The sequence below is a fragment of the Muscardinus avellanarius genome (assembly GCF_963383645.1).
Source record: "Muscardinus avellanarius genome assembly, chromosome: 2".
NCBI classification, from domain to species: domain Eukaryota; kingdom Metazoa; phylum Chordata; class Mammalia; order Rodentia; family Gliridae; genus Muscardinus; species Muscardinus avellanarius.
Window position 1 is genome coordinate 115,298,217 of NC_137787.1, and position 10,581 is coordinate 115,308,797.

At 37.8% G+C, this 10,581-nt stretch overlaps 1 pseudogene across 1 annotated transcript; it reads left to right on the forward strand.

Moving 5' to 3' along the window:
* Positions 1-6,230: 6,230 nt before the first annotated feature.
* On the forward strand, positions 6,231-7,239 carry LOC308258332 (large ribosomal subunit protein uL10-like; annotated as a pseudogene). Its single transcript has one exon. The product of its transcript is annotated as a large ribosomal subunit protein uL10-like (transcript).
* The last annotated feature ends 3,342 nt before the right edge of the window (positions 7,240-10,581 follow it).

Consider the following 10,581-nt stretch of genomic DNA (forward strand, 5'->3'; position numbering starts at 1 on the left):
GCCACCTGGGGCCCCGAGGAGGCTCGGGCTCTGCTTCCCCCAGCACCCCCTGGGATGCTGCCACCTCCAGTCGCAGCCCCAGGCCAGTTGAGCACCTTCTCAGCTGCTGCAGCCTCTGGCCCCAGCACAGACCCAGCCCAAGCCCAAACCTGTGCAGTCCCATCCGGATGATCCAAGGCCCAGCCATGAGAGGGCGCAGCCCGGCCCAGCCTAAGTCCCAAAACAGACTCTGGGACTACTGCATAAGAAATAAAGTAATTGTGATCTGTGAGAGTCTCCGCAACACGCATAAAAGGTGCCATATCGAGCCGCCAACCCAAAAAGGATGTTGGGGAACGGCAACACTGGCAGCCCTGTGAACTAAGAGTCTGAAAGTGATCATAGAGCACTAACATCCCAAGCTTTGAGATAACCCGAACCCCTGAATGGCACTGTTGGTGCACCAGAAGAGGCACCCACAGAGACACTGGGAGACATGCAGGGTCCCCGACATGGACCTGCCATACCCTCAGAGAATCAGATATGGAAGAACTGCCAGCCCTTCAGAGCTCCTGACTGGGCTGCCAGGTAATAGGGCAAACACAGATGAGCCACGGGAGCCAGTAGGCATGCAGTCAGTGTCACTAGACACTGCAACAACTACGGGTGCCAGTGTCTCCGCACAGGGGAACACCTTCAACCCCACTGACACAGCAAGGGTGCTTAAGACATAACACCTGCACAGGTGTATATTAGTAAAATAGTAGGACTGTTTCCTTTTCTTTTTTAATTTTTTAAAATTTTCTTCTTTTTTGCCAATTTTTAAATTGTTTTTTTTTTTCTTTTTTTCTCTTTTTTTGGTTTCTGGGTCTTTTTCTTCAGTTTTTCAATTATTTTGGGGGGTTATTCCCTTTTTTCTTTCTACTTTTTTTACTTTTATTTTGGTTTCTTGTTTGTTTGGATCTTTCACTTCATATCACACCGTTGTTAGGTTGTTTTATCTTGCCTTATGTTTATTCTCTTAACCCTTCTTGTTCTCTTCTGGTGGTCCATTATTGTTTTGTCGATGCTGCTTGTTATATTTGATGTATAATAGTCTTTCTACCTTATTTTGTAACTTTATCCATCTGTGTGTGAGCCTTCCACCCACTCCCTCTACAAAAGTCTACAATTCAGACTATCAACTAGCTTTCTTCAAATATTTCCTCTTGTCCCCTAACTGTAACTCTTTCTTTAACACACAAAGTTTCTCACATCTCCATACTTAAATATTCTAATAAATACAAGAGTCCTACTATCCAACCTTCTCCCATTCTCAACCTGATTCAACCCCATTATACTTAAATTCCTCCACAACCTAATAATATTCTCTACCTTACCCGACTCCTGCACCCATCACCCTAGCTAATCCACCATCACCCAATCCTCACCACTCAAAAAAGTACTGCTTACCTGTTGACTCTTCTTACTCCCTACTACTAAGACTGGACTATACACAATACCCACAATCAATGGGAAGACAACAGAAGAACAGGCCTGAGAACTTTGAAAATATGAGAACCAGGAATAGTGGAGAAACAAAAAAAGTCACAAATACTAACCTACAAGAAATGCAAGAAGGGGAGTTCCGAATCTTGATTTACAATATGATGAAAGGATTTAAAACATGTCTAGAGGAGATGAAAGATTAGTTAGAAACACTAAGAAAGAATCAGAAAGAGGTCTGGAATGAAATGAAAGAGTGAAATGAAATAAAGACAGCAATAGAAAGAAATCATAGAAGATTAGATAAAATGGAAAACAGAATATCACTGTTAGAAGACAGTACATCCAAAGCCAAAAACATGGTCAGTGATATACAGAAATCTTTATAGTAACAAAACCTAAACATCCAGCAAATATGGGATAATATGAAGCATACTAACTTATGGATAATAGGCATTGAAGAAGGGATAAAGGTACAGACCAAGATCGTCCATAATCTCTTCAAAGAAATAATATCAGAGAATTTTCCAAACATGGAAAGAGATTTGGATCTTCATGTCCAGGAGGCATACAGAACACCATTAAGACAGAAACAAAGGAGGACCTCCACGTGCCACATAATAGCCAAAATGACCAACATATAAGCCAAGGAAGGAATCTTAAAATCAGTGAGAACAAAATGATGGGTGACATATAGAGTCAAAAAACTAAGAATAACCCCAGACAATACAACCCAGGTCATGAATGCTAGGAGAGACTGGTATGACATGATTCAGACCCTGGAAGATAATAACTTCCAACAAAAACGACTGTATCCAGCAAAACTACTATTCAAAATCAATGGAGAAACAAAAGAGTTTCAAGATAAATTGAATCTTAAAAAATTAATGAATACAAGACAACACTAGGGAAAGTTCTTAAAGAAATAAACTATAAAGTAGAAAAAAGAAGCAGACTTCCAGAGAAGAGAGGAAGTTAATAAGTGGGCCATTTAAAAGAAGACCAAACCACCCAATAGTAGACAGAACACAAAATGGCAGAAAACAAAAATCATATTTCAATAATATCTCTTAACATCAAAGGACTTAACTCACCAGTCAAAAGACATAGACTGGCAATGTGGATTAAGAAACATAATCCAAATATATGCTCTCTGCAAGGAACTCACCTTATAGCCAAAGACATTCACAGACTGAAAGTGAAAGAATTGAAAAAGATATACCATGCTATTGAAGACCAAAAAAAGAGCAGGGGTAGCAACCCTGATATCCAACAAAACAAACTTTAAACTAAAATACATCAGAAGAGACAAATAAGGGCACCTCCTTTTATTAAAATGAACAATACACCAAGAAAATATAATGATAGTAAATATTTATGCCCCAAATGCGGGTGCAACTACTTTTGTAAAACAAACCCTTCTGGACATCAGATCCCAAATAGACCCAAATAAAATAACTCTGGGAGACTTTAATATGCCTCTCACACCAGTGAATCGATCTTCAAGGCAAAAGATGAGTAAAGACTCCTTAGAAATAAAGAAAACCATTAACCAAATCAACCTAATAGACATTTACAGAATAATTCAGCCAGGAACTACAGAATACATATTCTTCTCAGCAGCCTATGGGACTTTCTCCAAAATAGACCACATCCTGGGACACAAAAAAAGTGCCAGAAAATTCAAAAGATGTAATATAATTCCTTACATCTTTTCAGACCACAATGGAATAAAAGTAGAAATCAACAACAGGAAACTCAAAAGAAATTATTCAAATACATGGAGATTGAATGATACACTATTGAATGATGAATGGGTAAGAGCAGAAATTAGGGAAGAAATAAAGAAATTTATGGAAACAAATGAACACAGAGAAACAACCTACCAAAAATATATGGGACACTATGAAGGCAGTGCTAAGAGGAAAGTTTATTGCATTGAGTGCCTACATAAGAAGGGCAGAGAATCGCCCAGTAAAGAACCTAAAGATACAACTCAAGGACCTAGAAAGACTGCAACAGTCTATTCCCAAACCCAACAGAAGGCAAGAAATCATTAAAATTAGAGCAGAAGTAAATGAAATAGAGAACAAAAAAATAATTCAAAGAAGCAATAAAACAAAAAGTTGGTTATTTGAAAAGATTAATAGAATTGATAAACCCCTGGCCAACCAAACTAAAAGAAAAAGAGAATCAACTCAAATTATTAAAATTAGAAATGTAAAAGGAGATATCACCACAGATAGTGAAAAAATTCAAAAGATTATCAGAAACTACTTTAAAATGTATACTCCAATAGACTAGAAAAGATGGAAGAAACTGAAAGATTTCTAAGCACAGTTAACCTATCTAAACTCAACCAAGAGGACATAGCAAGCCTAAACCAACCAATAGCAAACAATGGAATAGAAATGGCAATAAAAAATTCTTCCACCAAAGAAATGCCCAGGCCCAGATGGGTTTCCAGCTGAATTCTACAAAACCTTCAGTGAACAACTAATACCAATACTGAATAACTTATTCCAGGAAATTGAAAGAGATGGAACTCTCCCAAATTCCTTCTATGAGGCCAGTATCACATTATTCCCCAAACCAAATAAAGATACCTCATGAAAAGAATACAACAGACCAATATCCTTAATGAACATAGATACAAAAATTCTAAACAATATACTAGCTATACGCATTCAAAATGATATCAAGGGAATAATACATCATGACCAAGTTGTTTTCATCCCAGAAAACCAAGGCTGGTTCAACATAAGCAAATCAATACATGTTATTCACCACATAAATAGAACCAAGAACAAAAACCACATCATCATAGCAATAGATGCTGAAAAAGCATTTGACAAAAGCCAACACCCATTCATGTTAAAAACACTGCAGAAAATTAGGATAGAAGGAACGTACTTTAACATCATTAAGGCAATATACTGTAAACCCAAAGCCAACATTATATTGAATGGGGAAAACCTGCAAGAATTATCTCTAAAATCAGAAACAAGAAAAGGATGCCCACTATCACCACTCCTTTTCAATATAGTCCTTGAGACTCTTGCCACAGCAGTAAGACTAGAGAAAGAAATCAGAGGAATTCACATAGGTGGTGAAGAATTAAAATTATCCTTATTTTCAGAATACATGATCCTTTATAAGGAAGACCCAAATAACTCAACCAAAAGACCTCTGGAGTTGATTGACAAATTCAGCAAAGTTGTAGGGTACAAAATCAACCTAAAGAAATCAGTGGCTTTTCTTTATGACAACAATGAATCCATAATGAAAGAAACAAAGAAAACAGTCCCATTCACTATAACCTTAACACCCACAAAATACCTAGGAATAAACCTAACCCAAGATGTAAAAGACCTCTACAACAAAAACTATAAAACATTAAAGATATTGAAGGAGACCTTGGAAAATGGAAAGATCTCCTATGCTCATGACTAGGCAAAATAAATATCATCACAATGGACATTCTGCCAAAAGTGATCTATAGATTCAATGCAATTCCCAATAAAATACCAGCAACATTCTTCATATACCTTTAAAAAAGCAATCATGAACTTTATATGGAGAAAGAAAAGACCCAGAATAGACAAAGCAATTCTCAGCAATAAGAAACATACAGGAGGCATCATGATCCCAGACTTTAAATTATACTATAGATCAATAGTAATAAAACAGTATGGTACTGGCACAATAACAGGTATACTGACCAGTGGATTAGAATAGAAGATACAGAAACAAATCCACATACCTACAGTCAATTAACCTTTGACAAAGGGGCCAAACATATATGCTGGTAAAAAGACAGCCTTTTCAACAGATGGTACTGGGAGAACTGGCTATCCATTTGTAGAAAGATGGAACTAAATCCCTACATCTCACCATGCACAGGAATCAACTCAAGAATGATCAATGACTTAGAAATTAGACCTGAGACTGTGAAGTTAGTAGAGGAGAGCATAGGCTCAACACTACAACATACTAGCACAGGCAGTAACTTTCTCAACAAAACCTCCAAAGCTCAGAAAATTAAAGCAAGAATTATCAAGTGGGGTGGCATCAAACTAAAAAGTTTCTTTTCATCAAAGAAAACCATCAATAACCTAAAGAGGAAGCCTACAGAATGGGAAAAGATCTTTACCAGCCACCACTCTGATAGGGGGCTAATATCCAGAATATACAAAGAGCACAAAAGAATCTACACTAGCAAAACAAACAACCCAATCAAGAAATGGGCAATTGAACTGAATAGACACATTACAAAGAAGAGATACAAAGGGCCAATAGATACATGAAAAGATGTTCTACATCATTGGCCATCAGGGAGATGCAAATCAAAACTACACTGAGATTACATCCAACACCAGTCAGAATGGCAAGCATAAAGAAAGCAAGTAACAACAAATGCTGGTGAGGATGTGGGGAAAGAGGAACTCTTTTACACTGTTGGTGGGAGTCCAAACTAGTTCAGCCACTATGGAGATCTGTGTGGAGATTCCTAAGAAAGCTGGGAATAGATCCACCATATGATCTAGTTCTACCACTCCTGAGTATTTTTCCAAAAAGGTTGAAATCAGAGAACTACAGAAACATATGCATACCTATGTTCATAGCAGCATACTTCCTAATAGCCAAAATATGGAACCAACCCAGGTCTCCATCAACAGATGAATGGATTGCAAAATTATGGGAAATTCACACAATGGGATCCTATTCCACTATAAAGAAGAAAATCGCTCTGCCCAGGTGTCCTCATGATAGTGACATCGTCTTTAAACCCTGCATGTAAATCTCTGAGGTACCGCTGTGATGCCCAGGGAAGAGAGGGTGACCTGGAAGTCCAACTACTTCCTTAAGATAATCCAAATTTTGAATGATTAGCCAAAATGCTTCATTGTGGGAGCAGATTATGTAGGCTCCAAGCAGATGCAGCAGGTCTGCATGTCCCTCCGTGGGAAGGCTGTGGTGCTGATGGGCAAGAACACCATGATGTGCAAGGCCATTCGAGAGCATCTGGAGAACAACCCAGCTCTGGAGAAACTGTTGCCTCACATCCATGGCAATGTGGGCTTTGTGTTCACCAAGGAGGACCTCACTGAGATCAGGGACATGCTGCTGGCCAATAAGGTGCCAGCTACTGCCCGTGCAGGTGCCACTGCTCCATGTGAAGTCATGGTGCCAGCCCAGAAAACTGGTCTGGGGCCTGAGAAGACCTCCTTCTTCCAAGCTTTAGGCATTACCACTAAAATCTTCAGAGACACCATTGAAATTCTGAGTGATGTGCAGCTGATAAAGACTGGAGACAAAGTGGGAGCCAGCGAAGCCACCCTGCTGAACATGCTGAACATCTCTCCCTTCTCCTTTGGGTTGATCATCCAGCAGGTGTTCGACAATGGCAGCATCTACAACCCCAAAGTGCTAGACATCAGAGAGGAAACTCTGCATTCTCACTTCCTGGAGGGTGTCTGCAATGTTGCCAGTGTGTGTCTCCAGATTGGTTACCCAAATGTCACATCAGTGCCCCATTCTATCATCAATGGGTACAAGCGGGTCCTGGCTTTGTCTATGGAGACTGAGTACACCTTCCCACTTGTTGAGAAGGTCAAGGCTTTCTTGGCTGATCCATCTGCATTTGTGTCTGTTGCCCCTGTGGCTGCTGCCACCACTGCTGCTCCTGCTCCTGCAGCTGCCCCAGCCAAGGCTGAAGCCAAGGAAGAGTCAGAGGAGTCTGATGAGGATATGGGATTTGGTCTCTTCAACTGATCACTGAAAAAGCAAACAGCTCAGCTTTATTTGCAACAAGAAAATAAAGGCTTACTTCGCTTAAAAAAAAGAGAGAAGAACAAAATCATTTCATTTGCAAGGAGGTGGAAAGTCCTGGATAGCATTATGTTAATTGAGATCAGCCAAGTATAGAAGGAGAAGGTACATATGTTTCCTCTAATATACCCAAACTAGGGAAAATAGAGGATACCAGCAGGACTCCAGATAATGGAAAGGAAATATCAGCAAAGTTTGAATGGAAAGATAGGAGAGGAGGAAGGCTGAACTTTTTTAATGAGGGTCTACATCCAAATATGTGTAAAAGTATGAATATGGCATGGTTACCCTGGACAATCATTGGTGGGAGGGGGAAAGAAAAAATGGGGGCAAGGGGGAGAGGGCACAAAGTATAGTTTAAATGTATACTATTTATGTTCAATAAAAATATTGTCTTAAAAATATGTGACTCTATCAGGCTTGCAATCAATAAAATATGTGTAAAACAAAAAAGCCAGATATAATTTATCCTAAAAATAAAAACATACTGCTTTGGCCCTTAGAGAAAAGTGAAGTGACTTCTGGCTGATGATAAGTGGAATTACTTTCTTTTTAAAACTTTTTATTGGTGAATTGTAATCATTCATCTTAATAAAGTAGAAGATGGCAGAGGCATACATGCATACATTACTCAATTAACCTTTACCCAATTCCCTCCCCATTCCCTTTGCCCTCCCTCCTTCTCATATTTGGCTTAGTGGTTGCCTTTAATATATTTGTGAATGTATTTACATAATTTATATTACATAATTTATATTAGGGGATTTCCCTCTCTTCCCCTTCCCATCCCTCTAAGGTTATTTGCTCATTTATAGTTTCTCCTTCTTTGTCTAGAGTTCCTCTTATGATGCATTTTCTTGCTAGCTTCTGCATGTTAGGGAGAGCATCCAATTTCTTATTTTTTGTGACTGACTAATCTCACTTAGCATAATGTACTTCAGTTCAATCCATTTCCCTGTAAATGACATAATTTTGTTCTTCTTTATGGCTGAGTAAAATTTCATTGCATACATATCCAATAATGTGTAATCCATTCAGCTGACGATGGATATCTTGGCTTGTTCCATAGTTTGGCCAAAAGGCTTAAATAGAACTGATGAACAGTATCAGCAAAGTGTTTGGGTACAAAATCAATTTTTAAAAAATCAGAATCCTTTCTGTATGCCAATGATAAATCCACTGAAAAAGAAATCCAGAACACTTATACTCAGGATATCCCACAAAAATTTCAATACTTAGGAATAAACTTAACAAAGGAGATAAGAGACATCTACAAAGAAAAAAATAAAATATTGAAAAAATAAAAAAGACCTTAGAAGATGGAAAAAAACCAAACTACCAAACTAATGCATGTATATCTATGTTCATAGATGCACAATTCACCATAGCCAAAATATGGAACCAGCCAAGATGTCCATCAACAGATGAATGGATTACAAAACTGTGGAATATGTAAACAATGGAATTCAACTCAGCTATAAAAAAAAAAAACACAGTTGCAACACTTACAGGGAAATGGATGGAATTGTAGGTCATTATGCTAAGTGAGATTAGTCAATCACAAAAAATGAGAAATTGGATGCTTTCCCTAATATGGGAAAGCTAAGGAGAAATGGGTCATAGGAGGAACTCTAGATAAAAAAGTAAATCCTATAGAGGAGCAAATAAGACAACCTAACTGTGGGGATGAGAGGAGGGAAGAATAAAACTCTCTAAAGCACATGATCTCCTTATTCATATCATAATCAACCACTAAGCCAAGCATGGGAGAAAGGGATGGGAAGGGTGTGGGTTGGGGACTGGGTGGCTGGCTGGGTGATGAGTGCATGTATCTTTACACAAGCTTTTTACCCCATTATAATGTATGAATACAATGAACCAATAAAAATTAAAATAAATAAATAAAAAAGAAGATGGAAAGATTCTCAATGTTCTTGAATAGGTAGAATAAATATCAGCAAAAATGGCCATACTTCCAAAAGTAATCTAAAGATTCAATGCAACACCTATTAAGTTACCAAGGTCATTCTTCATAGACATAGAAAAAAAAAATCAGTCCTTAAATTAATTTGGAACCATAACAAAAACCCAGAATAGAAAAAGTAGTTCTCAGCAACAAAAATCATGCAGGAGGAATTACAATACCTGATTTTAAACTATACTACATAGTCATAATAATAAAAACAGCATGGTACTCACACACAAAAAAAGATACATAGACCAATGGAGCAAAATAGAGGAATCAGAAACAAATTCACACACAGCCAATTAATTTTTGCCACAGGCACCAAAAACTTACACTGAAAGAAAAAACATTCTCTTCAACAAATGGCATTGGCAAAACTGGTTAACCATATGCAGAAAAATGAAAAAAAAATTCCATTTTCTCACCCTATACAAGAGTCAAATTCTTGAAAACTAGACCAGAGACCTTGAGACTCCTTGAAGAGGGCATAGGTCCAACACTGCAACACATAGGCACAGGTAAAAACTTTCTCAACAAGACCTCAAAGGCGCAAAAATGTAAAAGGTAGATCAATATGTGGATTGCATTAAACTGAAGAGCTTCTGTACAGCAAAGAAAAATATCAAGAACCTCAACAGAAATCCAACATAATAGGAGAAGATTTTTGCCAGCTACTCCTCCAATAGAGGATTAATATTTAGAATATACAAATAATTCAAGAAACATAGTACTAAAAACAAATACCCAATCAAAAATGGGCAAGTAAAGTAGACACTTCACAAAAGAAAAATTCAAATAGCCAATAAATGTTTTAAAATTTTTAAAAATTGGTCATCATCATTAGCAATCAGAGATGCAAACCAAAACTACCCTGAGATTTCACTTAACTTCAACTAGCATGGCAATCATTCAAAACAACCAACAACAAAAGCTGGCGAGGATGTGGAGAAATGGGAATTCTAATACATTTTTTGGTGGGATTGCAAATTGGTGCAACCACTTTTTTTTATTAAACAAATTTTTTTATTTAACATAAATGGTATACATTTAAACTATATTTGGTGCCCTCTCCCCCCAGCCCCTGTCTTCCCTTCCCTCCTCCCACCAATAGTTTTCCAGGTTAACCATGTCATATTCATAATTTTATACATATTCAGATGTAGACCCTCATTAATCAAGATCAGCCTTCCTCCTCTCCTATCTTTCCATTCATACTTTGCTGATATTTTCCCTCCATTATCTGGAGTCCCACTGGTATCCTCTGTGTTTCCTATTTTGGGATTATTAGAGGAAACATATGTACCTTCTCTTTCTGTGTT